At 45.1% G+C, this 23,692-nt stretch overlaps 1 protein-coding gene and 1 long non-coding RNA gene across 2 annotated transcripts in view; one reads left to right on the top strand and one right to left on the bottom strand.

Moving 5' to 3' along the window:
• The window catches only part of SALL2 (spalt like transcription factor 2), an 802,697-nt gene that overhangs the window by 707,774 nt on the left and 71,231 nt on the right, over positions 1 to 23,692 (bottom strand). The window lies entirely within an intron of this gene.
• Positions 8,986 to 16,369, top strand: LOC307181614. Its single transcript, XR_013826975.1, has 3 exons — positions 8,986 to 9,226; positions 13,690 to 13,783; positions 15,518 to 16,369. It is a non-coding gene; the product is annotated as an uncharacterized lncRNA (long non-coding RNA).

The following is a 23,692-nucleotide window of genomic DNA, read 5'->3' as shown; positions in this document are numbered from 1 at the left end:
TACAGACAAGCAAAAGTGGAGAGAATTCAGCACCCCAAACCAGCTTTACAACAACTGCTAAAGGAACTTCTCTAGGCAAGAAACACAAGAGAAGGAAAAGACCTACAATAACGAACCCAAAACAATTAAGAAAATGGGAATAGGAACATACCTATCGATAATTACCTTAAATGTAAATGGACTAAATGCTCCCACCGAAAGACACAGATTGGCTGAAAGGATACAAAAACAAGACCCATATATTTGCTGTCTACAATAGACCCACTTCAGACCTAGAGACACATACAGACTGAAAGTAAGGGGATGGAAAAAGATATTTCATGCAAATGGAAACCAAAAGAAAGCTGGGGTAGCAATTCTCATATCAGACAAAATAGACTTAAAATAAAGACTATTAGAAGAGACAAAGAAGGACACTACATAATGATCAAGGGATCGAGCCAAGAAGAAGATATAACAATTGTAAATATTTATGCACCCAACATAGGAGCACCTCAATACACAAGGCAAATACTAACAGCCATAAAAGGGGAAATCAACAGTAACACATTCATAGTAGGAGACTTTAACACCCCACTTTCACCAATGGACAGATCATCCAAAATGAAAATAAATAAGGAAATACAAGCTTTAAATGATACATTAAACAAGATGGACTTAATTGATATTTATAGGACATTCCATCCAAAAACAACAGAATACACATTTTTCTCAAGTTCTCATGGAACATTCTCCAGGATAGATCATATCTTAGGTCACAAATCAAGCCTTGGTAAATTTAAGAAAATTGAAATTGTATCAAGTATCTTTTCCGACCACAACACTATGAGACTAGATATCAATTACAGGAAAAGATCTGTAAAAAATACAAACACATGGAGGCTAAACAATACACTACTTAATAACGAAGTGATCACTGAAGAAATCAAAGAGGAAATAAAAAAATACCTAGAAACAAATGACAATGGAGACACGACAACCCAAAATCTATGGGATGCAGCCAGGATGATTCCAGGGGCCTTTGGAGCCTGAAATTTCCAACCTCTCACGGTCCCCTATGATTGTAGGGATTCCTACAACAGTGAGTACTGGCTTCAGAGAAGCCCACAAGAGACTGGCTTGGAGAAAGCAGGACCACCCTGCCCCTCGGGGAAAGTGAAGGGAAGTGGGGGTCATTCTGTCATGGATTTTCCTCACTCAGGTCCAGCCTGTCAGAGGGTCAAGTGTAGCCTCGGGTCTGGGCATCTGGTTCTCCCACCATCCTCCTCCTCGGGGGGTTGGTGGTCCCTAGGAGAGAGACTCAGTTAAGGAACTGCTGTGATACTGGCTAGTTCCAGCCTCAGGACACTCACAGTGACAGGTGGCTTCTGAGGACTAAAATCCTAACTGTTCCCTGCACCCTGTCCTGCCCAGGGTGCAGCTCCAGGCCCTGGGTCCCAGCTCCTATGCAATGTGAAGCTGACAACACCTGGTGGGAGTCCTGGGGTCTTAGGAGTGGAGGCTTCAGAGCCAGGGGACACAGCTGAGGAATCGTCCACCTCCAAACAATTCCTCAGCCCTTCAACAAAGACGAAGGTGGGTAGAGGAGGACGGAGGCTTGGCCTACGCTTTCCTCTCTTGTATGTGGTCATCGCAATTGCCAAGACCTAGATCTAGTTTCAAATTCTGTCTTATTAGTGCTAAAACTTTAGGAAGGTTATTTAACCACTGAGGGCTCCCTCACTCATAAAACGGGAATATAATGCACACCTCCGCTGACTGTGAAAGATGAGTGAGTGGGCTTTCATGTAGACGCTCAATGACCATTAAGTTCCTTTCCCCACTTTCTGGTTTGCGAGTTTAGGGTTCAACCTATTGAATCCCAGAGAAGACATGATGGGGACAAAGGGAGGAGGTGGAAAGCTCAGGGGTTGTGGTTCTCACAACTCCACATCAGGCTTCAGGTGACACAATACCTCACAATCCCATAAAACTCAGGCAAACTTTTCTTGTCTGTGAATTTTCAGAAATGAAAAGAGGGAACCAAGGTCTGGAGACTCTGATTTTAGCTCCACGCTGGTTCCAAGACCAGGAGCTTACTGAGTTAGGAGGGTTGTTTTTGCAAACGGTGTGGATAACACCAAGGTGGCCCGGCCAAGAGCAGCTGGGTCCCGGGTCCCGGTACCCATGGAAATGCATATGTTACCTGGTACCTCCTCTTTCCTAGCAGCCTCTGTCTCCAGAATATAAACCACCAACCAACAGGACTGGCAAAGAAACAATGCCCAGGAGGTGTCTCCCATAGTCTTTTTTTTTTTTTTATTCTAACAGAAAGTCACAAAAACTATAATCATCCTCATCAGTTCACTCAGTCCCATGTAATTAATTTTTTTTCATCTTGATCTTTTGTTAGCACTTTTATGAGTTCATCAGTTTTCCATTAGAGTTCTGAAAATGCTTATTCATTCAGTTCAGCAGTGTAGTCAGTTACCAGAAGCCTGTACTTGTCAGAGTCTTTTCCATGAATTCCTTGAAGATGAAACCCTTTTATAGGAACATTTTTGCAAAAGCATCAGAGTACACCCAGAACTGTCTGTAAATGACAAAAGACTTAAAAATGACCACGGTTAAAGATTTGATGAAAGTTCATAATAATGCAATTGACAAGGAAATTTAGTTATTTCTGAGATATACATTTTAAAGTAATAACTAGAATTATGACTTATAACATTATACCAGAATATATAAGATTTTTAGGAATTTCATGTAATGTCTGAAACATTCATATTAACATATTTCCATACAAATAACCCAAAGAAAGTTTAGTATTAGTTTTTATTTTAATTTAATTTAATTTAATTTTATTTTATACAGCAGGTTCTTATTAGTCATCAATTTTATACATATCAGTGTATACATGTCAGTCCCAATCGCCCAATTCTCCCATAGTCTTTTCGTGTGATTTGCTAAGAGAAAAGCGAAGAGACAAGACCGAGGGAAAGAAAAAGTGATGAGTTAAAGTAATCAAAGCTTTGCACCTTTACTTACAACTCAACAAATTCTGTCTCCTACACCAATATTCTGAGGATTAAATGAGCAATATAATACTTTTTTGAGCTCTTTGTGATAAAATGCTTTGCCGTTAACAGTTATATTCCTGGGGAGTTGATAGCGGAGCTGGCTTGTTCCTTGCCAGTAAACTTAAGAAGATGCCAAAGCTGTGTACATTTAAATCACACAAAACCTTCCCCGCAGCTGTCTGGTCTCTTGACAGGCCCTTTTCACTGAGCTCTGCGGTCATGGAATGTAAATATCTTTATCTTAACAGCACAGGCTTTTGAAAATTTGACATAATAGGATTTCTTCCTCACAAGGCATATCAAACACCATTGCAAACTAAAGTCTATTTTATTTTTAATCAAGACTAAATCAAAGGGTCTTTTCTTTGTTTTTAGACGTTCTATTTCCACGTGGCCAATAAAGGGTCCTCTCTGACCATCCCTGCCAACCAGAAGCCCTGGTAGCTGGCCCAGTCACCCCCAGAAGACACAGCTGGACATTTGGGGCTGCATCTGTCTGAAGTGTTCTTGAGGGCAAGGTGTGAGGACCATATGGACAGGTAAAGCAATAAAGAATCAACAGGTACTTAACAAGTGAAAAGACTGAAGATGAAGGCAAAAGCTGACAGTGATGTTAGTTTGTCTCTGTTCTATGAAGCTCTAGTTCAGTGTCAGGCTAGTGTGAAAACTTAGACATTTTTGTGGATTTATCTCTCGAACCCCAGTGCTAGAGCAGTACATTTCTTAAATGAGTAAATATGAATGACACATTAATCAGTGAATGAATAGTAATATTGAGAAGGGGAAGAAATCTATTACAGATCAATAAACAGGTCCTGGAAGACACCCCTTTGTCTCCTAACCCAGGGAGCACGGCCCACAGCCAGAGCAGAGACCATGGGGACCTGGGAGGCCACACATCTCAGAGGGCATTTCACCATCAACAGCAATTCCTTGGACAGCTTGAATCATTTACTTCCATAATACGCTCCCCAGCTGCTGTGACCTCTAGGGATCCTCTCTTCTCAGAATCCCTGCTTCCTATGTTAGCTGTTTTTCTCATTTGGAGAATTAATCCATGTTGCCTTGACCATCGTACTTTTTCCTTACTTCCTTCTCTAGATAACAAGATCCTCAAGGGTTGAGACTGTGTCGTATGATGCTCTTTGTGTCTACTTCATTGTATATTCTAGAGCTGAGTACATATAGAAGAATGACTCAATTAATGAAATTAAAGAACACATGCCAAGGCTTGAAGATAAGGACATGGGCTGCTGGCTTTGATGACAAAAGCCACATCACTCTGTGTTTCAGTCCCCAGCATAGAGGCACAGTGGCCTTCCTCCCTCCTGCGTTGGAGCCCACAGTGATGCACAGACACCTGTAGCCCCGACCTAAACCCTGCAGCTGTCACACCCTGTCTCCTCTTCATTTGCTGCTCTCGTAAGTTGTAATGACAAGCTGGTTCATGTTGCATTGTGTCTTCCATCCTGGGGAGCGTTTCGTAGCTTTGCACACATCCCCAGGCCCCAAGCTGATGAATAAGGGCTGAAAACACACTCTGATGCTATCACGGGTAATGGAGCAAATGTCAAACAAGGTCTGTGGGTCCTGAGTCGAAGAAGTGGGACATGGTCTAGAGCAAGCTCCCACTTGGACTTTGTATGGAAATAGGTGGCAGGGCTGCTGAAAAGACCCATGGAATGTCCCTTCTGCTCTGTGCCTTCTCCATCCCAACCTCTGGGGATTCTTGAAGATATTGGAGGAAACGTCAGCATGAGGTGCAGGACTCTGTCTGTCCCCAGGATTCACCTTGGCTTTTGGCAAGAAGTGTGCAGCGTGCAAGGTCTTCATGATTTACTTTTAGAGTCTGGAAGGTGGACAGATTTGTAATAAAGTCGACCAACAATCTCTCTCCAGAGGAGAAAGGGCCCTCTCAGGCTCCAAGAGGAAGTCCCAGGGTGGTCCAGGCAGATGTCAGGAGATGGGTCCTGACCCTCTGTTGCAACAAGGACTCTATAAGGAGACCCATGATTGCGTGGATTAGGTAACTGTCTTCCTCCTGCTTCACAGGGGTGGAGACCTCAGCCCCATTATGAAAATGATGATGCAGAGGAGGCACGTGGCCACTAGATGGCAGCAGAGGGTAAGAAAAGGGAGCTGCAGGCGTTGCAGGGGGGAGGTAGGCTTGCAAGCCCTTCCATTTTGCTTTACATCTTTAATTAGATATGTGAAGAAAATGAGTCCCTTACATGCCAGACACAGATGCTACAACATATGGAGAGATGCCGCACAGTAACATGTCTCTGGTTATTAAACAGGAGGCACCTAACCAGTCATTCACCGCATCATCATGCAGAGTTGTCCTTTGTGTCCCAGATACTACTGTTGACAAGATAATAACAGGAGAAAGCAGTTGAGAAGACTGATGTACAGACCTGGGCCTCGGGGCTCGAGGCTTCACCAAGCCGGGATGTCGGCTGGATTGCCAGGAATCACGAGCTTCCCAGCCCAACGGGGGCCACCTTGCTAAGGGACGCCGTTTGGCTTCTGCTGCGACTCAGCCCAGGCAGGCCATGGGCTGCTCTCTGGTCTCTTTGGCAGTCCCTGAAGGCTCTTTCATTCAGAACCCAATTACCAACAGACAGCTCTGGAGGCTGACCTTCCAAGCACAAACCCCAAATGGGAACAAGAGCTCTAGACATTTTAAAGAGCTAGACATGCTTGCTTTTCTGGCAGCACTGAAGGCATACAGTGTAATGAAAATGCATTCGAATGCACACAGATAGGGGAACATATTTCCCATGCTGCCCCAAGCAAAGGTAGGGAATCTGGTCCTGCTAACCAGGGAGAACGTTTTCCCTTGGTGGACACATCTCACACATTCTCCTGAGAGATTGTTACCAGGGCTGGGAGCAGGCAGGTATCGCTGTGTTTTATTACTATATCCCACCCACTTTCCCACTCCCGTACCCTGTGTCCAACCACCTGGTCTGATCATTCTGCACTAATTTTCCCACCCTCCCAAACCCAGGGGCTCCTTAACGCCTCAGTGGTGACTGAGGATCTGAGAACAGGTTAGTCAGCCCAGGCAAGCAGCCCCACTCTGGAGCCCAGAAAGAGATTGTTCTTTCATCCATCCCAAAGCCCAAGCTCCCAGGACTTCTTAGAGTCACTCGTGAAGCCCCTCAACAGTCCTGAAATGAAGGTAAATAATACAGCCATTTTTCATACAGAGAAACTGAGGTGCAAAGCTGAGTTACAGCTTCAGCACTCCTGGTCCCCATATCTTTCCTATAGGTTTGAACCTCTGAAGTTACAGCTTCAGCTCTCCTGGTCCCCATATCTCTCCTATAGGTTTGAACCTCGGGAGCATAATAGCAAGATTCACACTACCACTATTCCCCTCCCTCTTTTAGAAAATGATTCCATGTGCTAGAAATCCTCACTGGTCTGTGTGACCTTAGACAAGTCACTTAACCCCTCTGTGACTCAATTTGCTCATCTGTAATTTGAGGGGCTAGAATCAGATGATGACTAGGGCCCCTTCCAGCCCTGCAATCCTGCAGCTTTAGTTTCACGAGTCTCTGCCAGCCCTCTCCAACAATAGCCAAACGCAACAGCGGTGAGCAGAATTTCCTCCTTCGGTTGATAAGAAATGTGGTCATGGCTGGAGTCTTGTTGACATCCTTTGTCCTCAGACAGAAGGAAACAGGGAGGTTTCAGATGTTATCGACACTAACAGCGGGGCCTGGAGGTGGCCACACTCTTATGGAAGGACCACGCAGAGTTGTCCCTGTGGGCAGTGCAGATGCAGAGCTGAGACTCGCAGATGTTTCAGTAACTGTTTCTCAATTAAAAAAAAGACCCATTTTATTCTGCACAAGGGTCTGGGGGCAAACCCAGGTCTCCCAGGAGGAAACTCCTCTCGCCCATAATGGGGGATTGGTTCAGCTCAGCTGCTCTGACAAAGGGCTGAATACAGCATGCAGTGGTACAGGCGGCTCCCCACAGCTCCATGTGAAAATGACCCACAGCAGTTATGAATATCAAACCTCCTTTGATATGCTCCCAGACATGAGGAGCAGCCACAGCAGGGAGGAGGTGGACCCTGGATGCTGGCTCTGTGGGGTGGTGCGCAGAGGGCCTGGACACATCTGGCAGCATCCCGAAGCTCCAGGAGAAATTCAGCCAGGTAATTACCCTAGGACTTCCTGGGATAACAGAGCTCCCTTTCATCCATCTCTGTCCCTCTCTTTCTCTTCCTGTCTCCAGCTACCGAAGAATTAGATCCTCCAAGAATTACAATCTGTCTTTATACCTTCACCCTTCCTGGGGGGATAACAGTTCACTTCCCTGAATAAAACTGGTTTTATTGAGCACAAAATGAAGGAACCCCCTCACTGGGCATCTGCGCCAATTGCTTCTAAGCCACAGACCTGGATCTAAGTGGAATATCTGTCATGTTCTTGATTTAGTATTACTAAGGGGCAGGATTGCACATTGAGCAATCATCAGACTGTCCCCTTTATTGGACCTTATGCCATCTAAATTACTGGGTAAATTGTTAATCCATTAATCAATCAATGATTGTGATTAAAATTAAGTGATTTTTTCAGCATTAACTGAAAACTGTTGTGTGAAATATGTCTACCCAGAGAAGTATTACGTTGTAAATATTATCAATTAATTTTATCTAGGGTCTTCTTAGGTATTAAATTGTATGACAAACATTTAAAGTGAATTTGAGATGAAAAATAAAGCATACTTTTGAAGCAACAAAAAATAAATAAAAGCCATAGACCTGGCCTCAGTCGGCCAAGTGGAAGGATTTTCCTCTGTAATGGCCACTTACAGACTCTCAGCCTTTGGAGTGGCAGCATGGCACTTTGCTCTCCTAGTAGGCTCTCAGTGATGACTGAATACCAAGCCTCCCAGTCTCTCTCATACTGGCAGCTCCCGAGACTGGGTCAATCATGACCATCCAGAGCAGGAGACGGAGCCCTGCCAACTGCACGGTGAGCGCCCAGGCTCGAGGCGGGAGGGGAGGGTCAGCCACCTCGTGCCTGTTTCAGCTGAAAGCTTGTTTATATGCTGACGGCTCTCTCATTCTAGACAGGGTTCAAGAGCACGTTGGTCCCTGGAGACTTGGGCAAAGGCTTTACAGTTATGGAAGGAAGTGGCAAAGGGTGTACAGGGAAGGAATCTATTCATCCCCATGCCTGCATGCTTTGGTTTTCTAAAATGAGGCTGATTTATTTTACAGTTAAGTTGGGCTTTGACTGAAAAATTCTCACGCACCCACAGAGATCTCATGCACCTATGTGCACACGCGCACATGGAAATAATAAAACAGCTGCTCTTTGCTGAGCACTGACCTCATGACACGCACAATGTCCAGGTCTGCATGGGCGCCAGCTCTTCTAATCCTCACAGACACTCTGCATGTGATGGAAGAGGGAGCAGGTATTATTATCCCTGTTTCACAGATGAGGAGCTCAAGTCTCAGAAAGGAATTTTTCCTAAGATTGAAAAACTAAAGTAAAAGGGCTTGGATTCTCAATTGTTGGATTCCAAAGGATCGTCTCTTAACTGCTGCGCTCTGGGGCAATATGCTTATTACCAAGTGCACTGGGGTTATGAAGGAGAGCAGGGAAGGCACAGTTCTTGACTTCAGAAAGTTTCTGTTTTACTACATGGCAGTGCACACAGAGCTACACACATATACACAGATTTGCTATGACCTATGGTGTCTTCTAAGAGTCCTGTAACTAAAATATTCATGTTCCATCTGTCCTCATTACCCTACTTTCAGACTCCTGCCCTGGATTCACAGTTTGAACCTGTTCTTAAGGTAAAGACTGGGGTCTTCTATAGTAGGGCTATGGATGCTTGGACTTTATAGGCAACAGTGTGAGCAATTCGACCACCAATGCATTATGCTACAGTTATCCAGTTCCTGAGCTGGTCACTGTTTGCCTGGCATTGTTTTTTCAATTTGATAAGGAAGTTTCTCTAACCCATTTCTTTCTCTTCAGGGGAGCAGAGCAAGAGAGCAGCAAGGGCAGGGACGGGGAAGATTTCAAGCCTGAAGATCCAGGAAGCCAAGTGATAGATCAACTAGAAGAAATAAAGCAGGGGAAGATTCAGGGTACAGTGAAATGCTGTTGCTTCCATGACCTTGAAAGGTAAGGGATGATATATCTGAAGGACACTGTGTGCTAAGATGAAACAGAAAAGGAAGGAAATGTTGCACTAGTTGTAGACTTTGCCAAGAGCACCTTGGCTGCCGAGGCTGCTTCAGCCTCGACTCATAGATTCATGATCTGGGACACAGGACAGCATCCTACTGTGCTGGACATCTTCCAGTGACACTGACCCAATAGGGGGTTGGGAGGAAGACTTCTACCTGCTAAGAGAGAGAAACTTCCCTCCAAAGCAGTGTTACTGAACTTCCCACATGTAGGACATAGGGAGAGAGAGAGAGAGACCACTTGAGTCCCGGGAGGAATGCTGAGAACAGATTTGCCTTCCTATGGACTAGACCCCTTTGCAAATCTAATATTTCAAAAGTTCATTACACATAAACTTGCATCTGATTTCATTTCATGAGATTTGTGCTCGTTCCTGGACTGCACATCAATCTGAAGACCAGGGTGGGCTGAGAGGACTGCGGTTACAGCTCTGAGTGACCACCGTCCCCACCACCACCCCTGCACTTTCTAAACCCCAAAGCAGCCTGGCCGGCGTGTCAGCCAAAATCCAAATTGGGAAACTGACGTGGTCTTTGTTCCTGGTTCTCTATACACGCACAATCCTAGGTGCCTGGTCATTAATCCATCTTAATTCTCACTCTAATTTCTCGACTGTGGCTTCCAATTCCTGCTTTCCCAACCTCATCTACAGGCGTCATTCCTGAGCCCCGTTATGAATCCGCAGACACCTCAGAACCTCCCTCTAGGAAATCTGTTGTCCCCACATGCTTATGTCTGACCACTGGAGGGCAATGCTGGACCAGCCAAATCTCTAGGTGCTCTGCTCCATCTTTGTCCCCACCTTACCCGTCATTGTAGGCTGCAGCCTCTGGTTGGAAGCCGAAACTAAGGACCACTGTAGCACCATGAAAGCAGTAGCACAGCCAGGCCTATTACAGCAGCTCCCCCAAACCTGGGATCATCGGAATAAAAGGCAGTTCACTGGAATGCAGACTTGCCTCCAATCCCCTGGGGAAAAGATTGAGAGGACAACTTGCCTCTTCGCGTCATTAATCAGGAACAGTCTGTCTCTCTGAATGGGGACGCAGAGTCCTACCTGTCTCTACCCGCTCAGATGTAAGCTCCCTGAGGATAATGTCTTAGTAAGCTCTGTATACCTGGCAGTAAACACGGTGCTTGGCAATAAATGTTTGTTGAATGAATGGGTGGATGGAAGCATGCATACATATATATGCATAAATTGGAATTGGCCATTTTCAGATTTGTTGCTGTTTTCCAGTTCTTATAACACCTAAAATTTAAGCCATCAGTTAGTTGCTGAGCATTCTTAGTCTTGAAGACAGCTAAGGATAATTAGGTTATTAATTAAAGCAGTGGTTGTCCTTGTACAAATGTTATTTCAAACACCACTTTAAGAGTTTCAGATCTCTTACTTTTAGAATCCTTCGTTATGTCACCTATGTGTCCTCAGACCTCATCAGCCTGTGAATTACAAAATACTGACATTGTTTCATGAATATTCAATTTATAATAACCTGCAGCCTCTATCATGGGAATATGGAGTACCCATTCTGTCCCCCAGAACAGATCTGTGGTCACTTCATCCCACAGTGGGTCCCCATGGGGCTCCACAACTCCACTGAACCAGAGCTCTTCTTCCAGCCACCTTGTGTCAACCCATGAGACTTTTCTCCAGGCTGCTCTCCCTTCTACCTGCTGCCAACAGATCCCATGTGGCTATGGGCACAGCCTGCTCCCTTAATCATTCAAAGCACAGCAAAATGCTTGAGGAGAGAAAGAAGTGCACATTTTGAGACCCAAAACCCAACCTCTTCCTGTATCCCTGCAGACTTCCAAGTAGCAGTGATCAGTCAGTGCCCCCAATAAAAGTCTGCAGGCATCCCCACATCTCCATGTGCAGAGCCCAAGGCCAGCTCTTTTCCTGCCCTAGGAGGCCTGACAGTGGAAAAACTTGCTCCCTCGTGGAAAGCTCTCCACCCGCCCTCCACCACCTCAGGTGGAGGCTGGCCTTCATGGCCCAAGAAGGCAAAAACAGTGTTATTAGGTCTTAAAATACCATGTATGAGACACCAATAGCTTTGACGAAATTCATATTTGAGGGAAAATATGCCCTTCATTTCTAACTTGCAAGACACAAATTGATCTTTCTTAACAGAATACTTACCATCTTAGTGTACAACATCTGCATTTAGTTTTATGCTGACTTCATAATCTCCACGAGTGGATATTTGTTTCAGATGTGAATAAACTCATTCTCAACCTTACTCTAGTTGTCTCAACAAAAGGAGAATGGCCTAAAGTTCATCTAGAGTCTCTAGTCTACCCACAAAACCCTCACCCCTCAAAAGAAAGAAAATAGAAAATAGATACTCATATTATAAAAATGCCTAACTTAAATTTCTCCCTACAGTTCAAATCTAGGTCCTCAGGATACATGGTTGGTCCTCATCCTTCTCACAAAAACGTTATAAATCAAAGGAAACTTTCTTTAGAGCAAACAACAACTGGGAAAAAATTTCACTCTAAAATAACATTTTCCTATCACTGTCCATGGGAGTTGAGTTAATCATATGTTAAGCATGTCTCATCCTATGTTCTTTTTCAAGATGTCTTCAATGTGATCAAGGGACAGGCCTCTAGGACATAATCTCTGTTCTATACCTGGAAAAAACAATTTCCACAAGAGAGGAGATTCACAGTCAATATATAAGACTCAAGAGCCAAGAAAAGTCCACAGAGTTAATGCACTGCATTCAAATACAGACCTGCCTCGGGGCTCTGAATTCCAGGTCCAGATCTTCAGTAGGTGGGTAATGCCTGAGGCCTGATACCGGGTCTGATGTCCAGGTTTGACTTTGATGACCTCAGACCCTCCTGCCTTGTGATTTTGAAAAACTCATAATATCTCCTGAGTTCTCAACCTACTGACACCTTGTCCCAGGTGAGAAGTATCTGAGATTGCTTCCCTTGAAACCATAGTTCTTTCTGACAACTCTAATACCAGGCAACCCTGGTTATTAACTGGTGGATTTGATGTTTCATGCTGCTGTGACAGTGTAGGAAATCTTGGTCGGTCCCTCCAAACCACAAACAATGGGTTACTCCCTAAAGGAGACAGTGACACTATGCTACCTTGTTGAACACCAAGGACCTCAATAAGGACGGTGGACCCCAAATATTGCCAGTGTCGGAGCCAAATCCTTTAGCACATTCACCAGAAATGATCCAGCTGGAAGCGTTCTTTCAAGTTCTCATCAGAGACCAGCAGCTTCCCTATCAGGCTTCAGGGGACGCTGCTGCATATCAGCTGTACTTGGATAGCGCACATTGGCAGCCTCTTGAAAATAAATTCCCTGGGAAATCTACCTTTTCCTCAGGCATATGGACCTTCCTGAAGGCAGTAAGAGAATGGGTTGGGGTGGGGTGGGTTTTCCAAAAGAAGACACATACAGACCCTTCTAGCACTAATTTCTAAAGTCAGACCATGATAAATATTGAACAGAGTACAATGCACAGTTGCCCAAAGGAGGGGGAGATTAGTTTGTTTCAGGAGGACTGGAAAAGGCTCCCTGGTGGAAGTTATAGTTGATTGACTTAAAGGATGAAGGATTTTGACCAATGGAGGGACTGGAGAAGGACGTGGCAAGCAGAGGGAGAGCAGCTTAGGCAATTCAGGAAGGTGGATAGGACCATGTTTGGAGACGAGCATCCAGTCTGCGGGAATGAGTCGGCAGTGGCTGGGGCAGAGCAGTGGCTGCCGTGGTAAGGTGTGGCCTGATTGAGAGAGGTCTTGCGAACCAGGCTAAAGGATTTGGACTTTATGAGAAGTCGGAAGAAATCAGAGATAACGTAAGAGAAAATGTGCTTGGAAAGTGTTTTAGAAAGATCACTAAGGGTGGGAAGATTGGTTCTGAGACCCAAAGCAGTGAGCTCAGATATAAAGTTCATGTGAAAGTTGAGGCGGACAGTGGGAAAGATCAGAAATAAGGATCTGGAAAGAGGAAAGAGATTCAAGAGACACTTTAAAAGCAGATGGATGGTATATGTGAGTGAAGGAGAAGAGAGAGATGCCCTCTTTCCAGCATCCCAGTTCTGTGCTGGAAGATTCTCTAGTTTGCATGTTTCAAGGCTTTGCCGTCAGAGATTAATTCTTACTGTTTTTACCATACTGACTTAAGGTGTTGATCCTCCTAGGAATATTTTTATATTTCTAAGGCCCAAAGGACTAATCTCCAATGACAGAATTCCAGGTACCAATAAAGAATATTTGGGGGCAGGGGGATTCTGGGCCCTCAAAACTCATTACATAATTGACTGCCCACCCCTCTTATTTATGAATTCAGCATGTAAAGGAGCACCCGACTACTGTGCCTAAAACCACCTGATTACCGTTATCTTTTCTCCTCTCTCTTCAGGTTGGTATAAGGAGATCTAGATCCAGAGGAAGTCCGTCATAAGTTCTTGGCCTCCACATCCAGTTAGAGCCTCTTTCCAGTAAAATGGCTTTGGGTATGACATATCCCCACCACCAGGGACAGCTTTCCCCAGGAGTCTTTGGTGAACTGGTCTAGGGCTACCATGTTGCACACATGCATCTTCCCAACTAGCTTCCTTGTCCCAAACACCATCCACACTGCTGTGGCCATGCCTCTGGAGGACTCCTGGCCACCCTGTCACACCACCTGCCCTGGTGCAGGCACACCCACAGTCACACCACCAGCCTTCCATCTCTGCGTGTCTGTTGTGTGTATGTCTATGTGGCCACAGCTATCCCCAGCTCACCTCTGTGTAACCCTAAGTCCAGACATCCTGGGGTGAGTGTCTCCTTATTTCTTTGTCCATTGTCTCATTATCCCTTGAAAGTTCTTCATGAGACTATCTTGCAGAAAGAGGACTAGTCCTGGGAAAGAGAGAAGGAAAAAGATGAGGGAAGAAAGAAGTGGAAGTAGGAGTTGAGGCTTTGAGGAAAACAATAAAAGAGAAAGAATCCTTGACCTCCATTAGCCCTGACTCTCAAAATAAGATTAGCCCTAAAGATAGCTTATTATTTATCCCAAATTAAAATTTCCTGGCTCTGCAGTCATTGTGTACACGATGAAAAGGAAACCATCACACAAAAGATGCCGTTATCCTCACAGTGGGAACAATCACAGCCAAGCTGATTCTACTCCAAGAATAGAAAGATAACAGTGCTAAGTCAGGAGCTTCAGAACTTTGGATTGTCAACAAGCAGAATGATTTCTTGAAGGGAGAATGGTTGTAAAGGAAGGTAGGCAGAAAAGGAACCCTCTGACTCTAGGATGGGGCATGAGTTGCCAGGGAAAGTTCCAGTCTGTGCTCCTCCAGGGTGAGCTCCACAACCAGCTGTGTTGACTGGGAACAAACCCTGCCTGGATTTGTGTAGACCCCAGAAGCCCCTTTACCCACCCCTGCCCAACTTCATATATATTCTTTCTCTTTCTCTTGTCTGAAGTTAAACATCATCACCAGCCTTTAAACTCCACAATGGCAGAAATTTTGGCTGTTTTTCGCTTCCATTTGTATCCTCAGCACTCAGCAGAAAGCTTGTACATAGTTGGCACTCAATACATATTTGCTGAATGAATGGTTGATTGATTATTCGACTCATTAAAAATAAATTACTTCTTCCCTGTCTGGCTTCTGAAAAGCAAGACCCAGAACCAAATGGGCAGGGGAAGCCATAGTGCATTCAGGAAAATGATTGTTCCTGACTTTCCTCAACGCTCTGTGCACCTTAGATTCCTGAAACTCAGGAACAAGGACCCAAGAGATCATGACCCACCAAATGTCTTTCAACAAAAGACTGTCTCCCTGGTGGTTTCCTTTCAGAGAATGAGTCCCCTGGGGCTGATAAGGAAATGGTGCCATATGCGCAAACGCAGGCAGAGGGGCACTGGAGCCCCTCTAAAGAGGCCCATTGGATGGCTGCCTTTGAACAAATCTGAGTGTGTCTTTAGATAGCACAAGCACCAACCACCCATGAGGACCTCTTTCCTTTATGGCTGCAGCAATGAAGCAGCCACATGGCTGTTGCAGATAAGGTGGCCCGAGTGCATTGTGCATGCAAAGTAGGCTTCGTGGTAAACAACACCGAGAGGAACTGCAGCCGTGCCACGTACCGGCTGCTCTGCGTTGTGCTGCCCTTCCTCTGCAACCGGCTCCCAGGTAAACGGTTGCAATCTCCCACCACTTCTCATTCCCTATCCTTTTTCTCTTTGCCAGATGGCTCCTACAGGACTGAAAGTACACAACTTCCAAGAGAGATGCCATGATTGGGACGGATGGATGTGAAGTTCCAGTGCCCATATAATACTCCTGGTGGGAACTATGACTCTGTGTACTGGTGTCTGCAGAGACTAACAAAGGCTCACTCATACCCACCATGCCTTTCAAGGCGGCCTGGAATTGGAACGTTACCAATTTTCTGTGGACAGAGTTGTCCTCCAGGACCTTAACTGTTCAGCATGAGCGGCCAAGAGACAAAGCCATTTACCGCCGTGCACGACAGGCACCACAATGCATGCTTTACGTGCCACCAGACCAAAGCTGTGAGCCTCAGGCGAGCTCAACGCAGAAAATTCAGAGGCTCATCCACCAAGACAGAGGGTGTTCAGTGCCACCTCGAACTCCCCCCACTCATTCATCAATTCATTCGTTCAAAACTAAAGGGCCCTCATGGTTTGCAAATTGATATCCTAAGTGCTGTGGGAATACAAAGGTATAAAACAAGCCCTTCTCAAATAATAAAATGTATTCAGCAAGTAACACCTCCTCACATTTATCTCGCTAAACCGTGAGAACCGAAAATTAAATCCTGTTAAATTACTTGAATCTTTGACCTGACAAAAGCGCAGTCCCTGATACCCTGAGTGACAAATGAATTGGACACACATTAAAAAATCAAAACCAACAATTAACATCTTAATCACAGACCCTTGAAAACCTAACAACATTTCTAAAAGCCCAGAAAAATATTAAACATCTGTATATACATATATAAAAGACTAGTAAATTTAATAATAGATAGATAGATAGACGTAGACTAGTAGTACAGTACCAATGATTGAGCTCAAGTTCAGACTTGGAACCCAGACTTCTTGAATTTTGGATCCCAGATCTTCCACTTACTGACTCACTAGCTATATGATCTTGGACAAGTTACTTTGTGCCTTGCTTCTCTCAGCTATAAAATAATGATAAAAGTAATATCTACCTTAGAGGATTATTGCAAGGACATTTTTCAATGGATGCTGATAAATTATTACAGGCTTCCTACATAGAAAAAAATAAAACCAGAGGAAAGACTTTATGAGATATTAAAATAAAACAGTAGCCCTACCCATTAAATGGATAGTGGAATAATTTGTAAATGTAGAGCCAGAAATAAAATTAAGGTTGTTTATAAACATAATCATAAGTAAGGAATTAGTTCTATCAACATAATAGGCATACTACATGACCTGTAACAGTTCCTATGTTCAAAAAGATTACAAATTAAATCAAAGTACACCTGACCTTATGGCATCCTAAAAAACTGTCAAGTGAAGATCATACCAAGATTCCAGATGTGCATAGGCTCTATAAACACACCTCCACATTGGCCTCTGTTTATTCAAGGAACCACCTATGGAAACTACTGGGCGTGAACTGCTGAGCTGAGACGTGGCTTCTCTATTTTCTTTTCTGAAGATGCAGGGTCTCCTGCTGCTTCAGATCTTGCTTTTATTCATCAGCGAAAATACTAATCCCCTGCTGTCTTGCTGGCTTTCTCATTTGCAGCCAACATATGGGCTCATCAGCACCAGTGCCCCCAAGAACAGCCCTTCAAGTGCACAGAATCACACAAAACAAGAGGCTTTTCTTTGGGATAAAAGAACTGGAGAAGGACCCTTTGCAAAATTTGGCTTTGGAAATCAGATTTCAAAGTCTTAACCCTGATGGGACAGGCCCAGACACAGACAGTGTTTGGTGAGTGAGTGAGTGACTTTCTTTCTGGGTTTTCTCTTCCCCGGGATACTTTGGGGTTCTTTGTGACAGATCCCCAGAATTGTTGAATGTTAAAGTGGAAATAGGAGATTCGACGTGACTCTGTCACCCAGATCTCTGATTCTGCCATGCTAACAGTCTCAGTGAGAGAAATAATCGTTCTTCCTTTTCTACTACCATCAAAGGTAGAGGAAGTTTGGATAAAGTAGAAGAAAGTTATTAAAGAACTATGCATTGACTGGAGAGCACTGCCCAAGGGTGGGTTTCCTGGTAGTGATCTGCAGGGACCAAAATGAAAACTGTGATGGAGTTGATGGTATATCTGAGAGCATCTGCTCCAACCACCTCATCATCTAACTGGAAGCCCTCTAACCTCCCCATGTGATCCTAGAAGAAAAGGTGAACAGGAAGGTTGAACTGTTTAACAAGTGCTCATCAAGTATCCGTATGTCTCAGATTATAGAATTGGCATGGTTCATTTTCTTAATTCAACAATATATATTGAGTGTCTACTGTATGCCTGCCAGACATCATCCCAAAAGCTGAGGATACCAAGGCAAGTAACACAAGCTTTCTGCCACTCTGGAGTTCACACTGCAGTGGGGCTTGTCGCCTAATAGAGGAACCAAATCAGACACATGTGAAAGCAAGACAAGTACTTGGTTGTAATAATTACGGGAGGGTTCGAGACGGAAGGTACAGAGTGGAATTAGGACCTTTAGACTTCGGGATGAGCTGGGTGATGGGAGCCAGGAAAACATCTTAAAGGAGCTGAGCTGAGACTAAATATGGAAGAGTTTATTTATTTACATCACAACGTCCCAAGTCAGCAACAGAAGCAGAATTATAACTCTAAATAGTCCCCACTTGCCTCTATGCTGTTTTGCTTCGCAGCTGCTTCATTCAGTGCCAAACAGCTGGGTAAGTGAGTCGCAGATGGAACACTGACAACCAAAATCTTTTTAGAGACAAATGACGCTGTGATTTTCCTTGACACCCACTGAAATTCCTCACTAGTTTCCAAAAATACCTTATGTTTGCTTTAAAACAACGAGTGTGGTCCAGACATTTCAGGAAAAACAAATCAGAAACAAAGTCATCCCAGCCTCCTGAGCTCTCTGAGCGCAGATCAGTCAGACGGAGAAGAGCCACTTGCTTACTGAAGGCCGTCCTGGGACACCAGGCAGCTGAGATCCCGATCAAGGGAAATAGAAATGCACTTTCCCCTCTCTTCATTCACCTCCGTTCCTATTCTTCGGTTGCTTGTCCAACCAGCCAGTGTCAGAGCAGAGAAACAGAGAGCAAATACAGCAACTAGAAACAGGCAGAGAGCAGATAACTGCCATACCTAAACGGAGACCAACCACGGGCAGACATCAGAGTCCGACTTCACTGTTACGAATGCTTAAAATGAGATGTCTGAGGCTAATGAGCAAGAGATAAAGCAAGGAAAGGGCTTTCGTTCACTAAATTTATTTCTTTTCTCACCCAAAGAACTCAAAAGGGTGAGAGTAGATATGTTCTCAAATCAAAGGCAAGGTAGGTCCTGAAACTTCCAATTATAGAGAAACTCAGAAGTTCTGGCACTCTCTCCCACTGATATTCGAGTGACCCTGTGGCTATTTGATACTAAAGACTCAGAGAGGCAGAGACCATCAGAGAGAATGGCACTAGTAGCCAGTATGGGTTGCTTTGATCTGACCCTGGGGTCTTTTTGCTTCTTCCAGTCCTCCTATTGTTTCTTCATCCCAGTTGGACAAAGAAGACTGGGACTCTAGCTCATATGTGGCTTCAATCCTTAGCTGCCAGAGATGACCCTGAGCCTAAGGGCACAGAAGTTACTGACACGGCCCATTTGACTTTGACATGGCTCTATTCAGCTCATCCACTTACCTGCCCAAAGTCCTAGGGAAAGCCTAACATAGCTCAGCTTCCTTCCTTCACTCACAGGAAAGTCCTGTGCCAGGCTTGTAATGACAAGCTCTATGTCTCTCCAGGTGACTATGGCTCAGGTAGGGAGCTCTGACTAGGTCACTAACCCATCCATGACAAAGAAACCAACTTCTGTGGTGGCCTACCAATGTGTGCCAGGCACAGGGATAAGTATTTCACGTGCGTTCTCTCATTCCAACCTCACAACATCCCTGTGAAGTAGTTACCCTATTTGCAGATGAGGAAATCAAGACTCAGGGATGTAACTTGCCCAGCTACTGGTAAGATGCAAAGCAAGATTCAAAACCCAAAGCTCTAAGACCTGCCAAGCCAGTGGTCCTTTTGCATATAAATGACGTAGGTAGTGATACCACCTAAGCACCAGTGGTGATCAGAATGTTAGCCACAATCAATTACAAGCAGGCTCTGGTTGGGTATGAGCTATCCTGCTGCTGCAGAGAACCCCGCCTCTCCTCCACACCTACAACAACAGGCAGAAGACCTGGCTTCCCCAACTTTTGGCTTGGGTTGCTGGCAAATCCTCTCCCAGTCGCAGCCATCACTAGATGAGCAACCCACCCGCCTCCTTGAGAGTCAGGAGGACCCAGACAGAAATCCTGCTTGGACCAGCAGGTATCTGCTGAGCTCCTAATATTGACAAGCTCTGTGCTGGGCACCGAGAATGTACATACAAAGATACTGTCTCTGCCCTAAAGAATTTTGAAGTCCAAAGCAGAAAACTAACAAATTATCAGATAGTTATAATAGAGATGATAAGTGCCATGACCCAACAAGTTCAAGGAACGCTGGGGGACACCTCCCTTGGGTGAGGTGGAGAGGGGAGGAGAAGGAAGGTATGGTTTTTCCAGGAAGAAGGAGCAGCCAGTGCAAAAACTGGGCATACGAGGACTATAATACATCTTTGAACCTGCAAGTTTTTTGTGTGCAGCTGAAGTACTGAGTGCAAGTGGAGAAATGGCCAAAAGTGAGGCTGGAGAGGAAAGCAGATCAAGAGATTGTATGGCCATGACGTAGGATCTTCACATTCCCCTAAAAGCCAAGGGGAGCAACTACAGGAGTTTCAGCAGAGGTGTGACCAGACCCCCTTTGGTCTGGAGAAAAATTAGTGTGAGGCCTGCATGGAGAATGGATGAAAAGGGGGAGAGTCTGGAAGCAGGAAGCCCTCTTAGAATAGTAGAGCTATAGGTGGCAACTGGGAAAGAATGCTCAGCCTGAGGCAGTGATGGCAGCGGCCAGAGGGGACAGATGGAAGCAGCACAGGCACCACGTGGAGGCAGAATGACCATAACTGGCAGACTGGTTTGCTGCTGCACACCCCTGCCCCTTCTCCGTGCAGCTCTCTCCCAGAAATGCCTTCCAGACAAAGGCCTCCGCAACTCTCCCGGCTCAGTTCAGTTACCACTTCTGAGTATCCCAGGCAGAAGCAACTCTTTCCTCTGTGCTCTTGGAGTGCTTTGGATCTACCTTTTTTTTTTTGCGGTACGCGGGCCTCTCACTGTTGTGGTCTCTCCTGTTGCGGAGCACAGGCTCCGGACGCGCAGGCTCAGCGGCCATGGCTCACGGGCCCAGCCGCTCCGCGGCATGTGGGATCCTCACGGACCGGGGCACGAACCCGTGTCCCCTGCATCGGCAGGCGGACTCTCAACCACTGCGCCACCAGGGAAGCCCCTACCTTTTTAAATAGCATTTCACAGCCCTTTGTAATTGCTCTATGTCTGTCTCCCCAAAACGCTGAGCTCTCTCAAGGCAGAACTTTACATCTTTATGTCAGAAGTTCACCTTTATGTCTTCCAAATAGTATCCGGCCTGCAATAGGTCATTAGCCCATGTTTGTCAAATAAACAGCTTAAGCTGTGGCCTTGCAGGCCTGTCACTCTCGCTTTGAGGAAGTGACTAATACCCAGCCACCCTTATAATGGACAAAACTTCCCATGGGCAGACAGCAGCTGATCTGGGCAGAGGCAGCCAAGGGACCGTCACACCACACAGTCATCCCTGTGAAGCCACGGTGTGGTCCTGTGCCCTCTTCCACCTGGCCATCTGCTGGGCAGGTAAGGACAAGCCGATGGGCTACACAAATGCTACACATTTCTTAGGGAAATATATAGCAGGAACAATTTGCTGGGGGCAAAGGGGGAACATTGCTGAGCATGGCTCTGACAGCCCCTCCCCGTGGAGTGGAGGGAGTTCTCTGAGGCCTCTCTAACTTTGGGTTTTCCCTTTCAGGGGTCTATTTGGATGTAATTTTGGAACCAGAGACCAAAACTCTGACTGTTCTCCTTGGGGAGCCTGCCACCTTCCGTTGCAGCATAACTGGAGGGGACTTGAAGAACTATCAGATGAGCTGGTATGAGAAGAATGAAAATAATTCCCTGACTTTAGTGTACAGATTAAGCAATAATTCTAATGAAAAGGAAAGGAGTAATTTCAAAGGGAAAATTGATGCTTTAAAAAGTCGGTACATACTCAACATTCAAAAAACAACAGTAAAAGACGTTGGAACTTACTACTGTGGGTCCAACATCCACAGTGCTACAGTTCTGATTCTGATCACCTCAAATCCCCAAGTCAAACCAAGGAGGCAGATCCAGTTAGAGACCACCTTTGGCTAAAATGAGCACCACCCCTGAGGTGAGACCACTTGATAACCTCAACAGTAACATCTGATAAGAGATTCAGGAGCTGAGTTGGGGCAAGGGCCTTGTCTTTGTAGTTGGTGGAGAGGGGCCTTCTTTGTCAGCCAAGGTGGGCACAAAAGTCTGTTAGGGTTTGTGCAGGGAGACCAAGGGGACTCTGCTCCTATCTCTCACAGACTCCTGAGAAAAGATTGAAAAAAAAAACAGCCTTCAATACTGAGAAGGTCCTCTCATTGTGGAGAGGCTGAGATGAACAAGTTGCTACAATAGGGAGTGCTGTAGCTCATTCCAGAGTCTTTATCATGAAACCATTCATGTACATAAACTAGATAAAGCAAGGATGGTTTTCCATTACCATCCCAATCAAAATTTCCAAAGGTATTAGAGATACCTTTAACTTCTAGTCTGTGATGAAGGATGACTAGAGTCATTTTCTGAAATGCTCCCATAACTATTTCAGGTACTGAATGTTTTATATCCTTCCTTACTGACAGAGGAGCCCTGGGGACCCACGGGGATGGCAGGGAGGGATAACACACAGGCTTCCGTTTTGTCGGTTGCCAAGAGACATTTTGAAGACAAATATCTGTGGCCGTGTGGGATTTCTGAGACGGTCATAAATCAACTGAATTTAAAAAATAGATCCCCAAGTCCCAGGTTGAAGTGGGGGAGCCTAAGGTATCTGGGACCACAGGGAGCCAAGGCCTGGAGGCACAACTGAGCAGACTGATGGGCAGGAGGGCTTAAGGGTACAAACATTTAATAATCATCAAGGGAGTGCTTTCATCCTGTTGGCACTAGTAGCCAACTCTTTGTTTTTCTGCTCAAGTATCTATCTGTCTGGAATCCTCTGTTCACATAAGGTTAAAAATCAGGCATTAGGATACAGAGTAGATGTGAATGTGAGAACTACAGCTCTCCTGATGGCTTCTACCCAATACTCCTCCAATGCACTATTACCTTCATCACACATTTATTTATAGGGCACTTATTGTGTTTATAATATTGGGATAGCTCTTAGGAATAGAAAGAGTTCTAGGTCAACTTCTGTTTTAAGTTCCATTCTCATCAATGGGATTACAATTTATTTTAAAAGACAGCATTAGACATTACAACTAGAGATTACAAATGAATTTTAAAATACCAGCAAGTATAGACAGTCTAACAATGAGTGATGCCGACTTCACATGCAGTGTTCTAGGAGTTCATGAAAAGACAATCACTATGAGAAAAGTTTCCTACAACAGCTAAGGCTTAAAGAGGTGGGCCTTGGATAAGGAAGGAGGAGGGGAAGGGAAGGAGGAGGAAGGGTATTTCAAGGTGGGTGTACTAGTTCTCTGTTGTTATATAATAAATTACTGCAACATTGAAAGGCTCAAAACATTTAGTATCTCACAGTCTCTATGGGTCAAGAATCCAGGTGTGTCTTAGCTGGGTCCTCTGGCTCAGGGTCTCTCATAAGGTTGCAGGCATTTCAAGCATCTGTTGGAAGAAGATCCACTTCCAGGCTCACTCATGTGGATGCTGGCAAGCCTTGAGTTCTCACATAGACATCTCCACAGGGTTCATCACAGCATGGTGCTTACTTCCCTACAGAAAGGGCTTTGAGGGAGAGAGGGTATCCAAGATGGAACGCACAGTCTTTTGGTAACCTAATGGCTTCTGCCATATTCTATTCAGTAGAAATGAGTCAATAAATGCAGTCTACACTCAAGGGGAGAAAATTACATGAGAGCATGAATACCAGGAGGTAGGACTCATTGGGAGCCATCTTAGAGGCTGCCTACCACCGGGGATTAATGCAGTAGAGCATGGAGAGAGC

Source organism: Stenella coeruleoalba (assembly GCF_951394435.1).
Source record: "Stenella coeruleoalba genome assembly, chromosome: 2".
Lineage (NCBI taxonomy): Eukaryota > Metazoa > Chordata > Mammalia > Artiodactyla > Delphinidae > Stenella > Stenella coeruleoalba.
The sequence above is the reverse complement of the archived record's forward strand: the minus strand, read 5'-3'. Positions and strand labels throughout refer to the sequence as shown.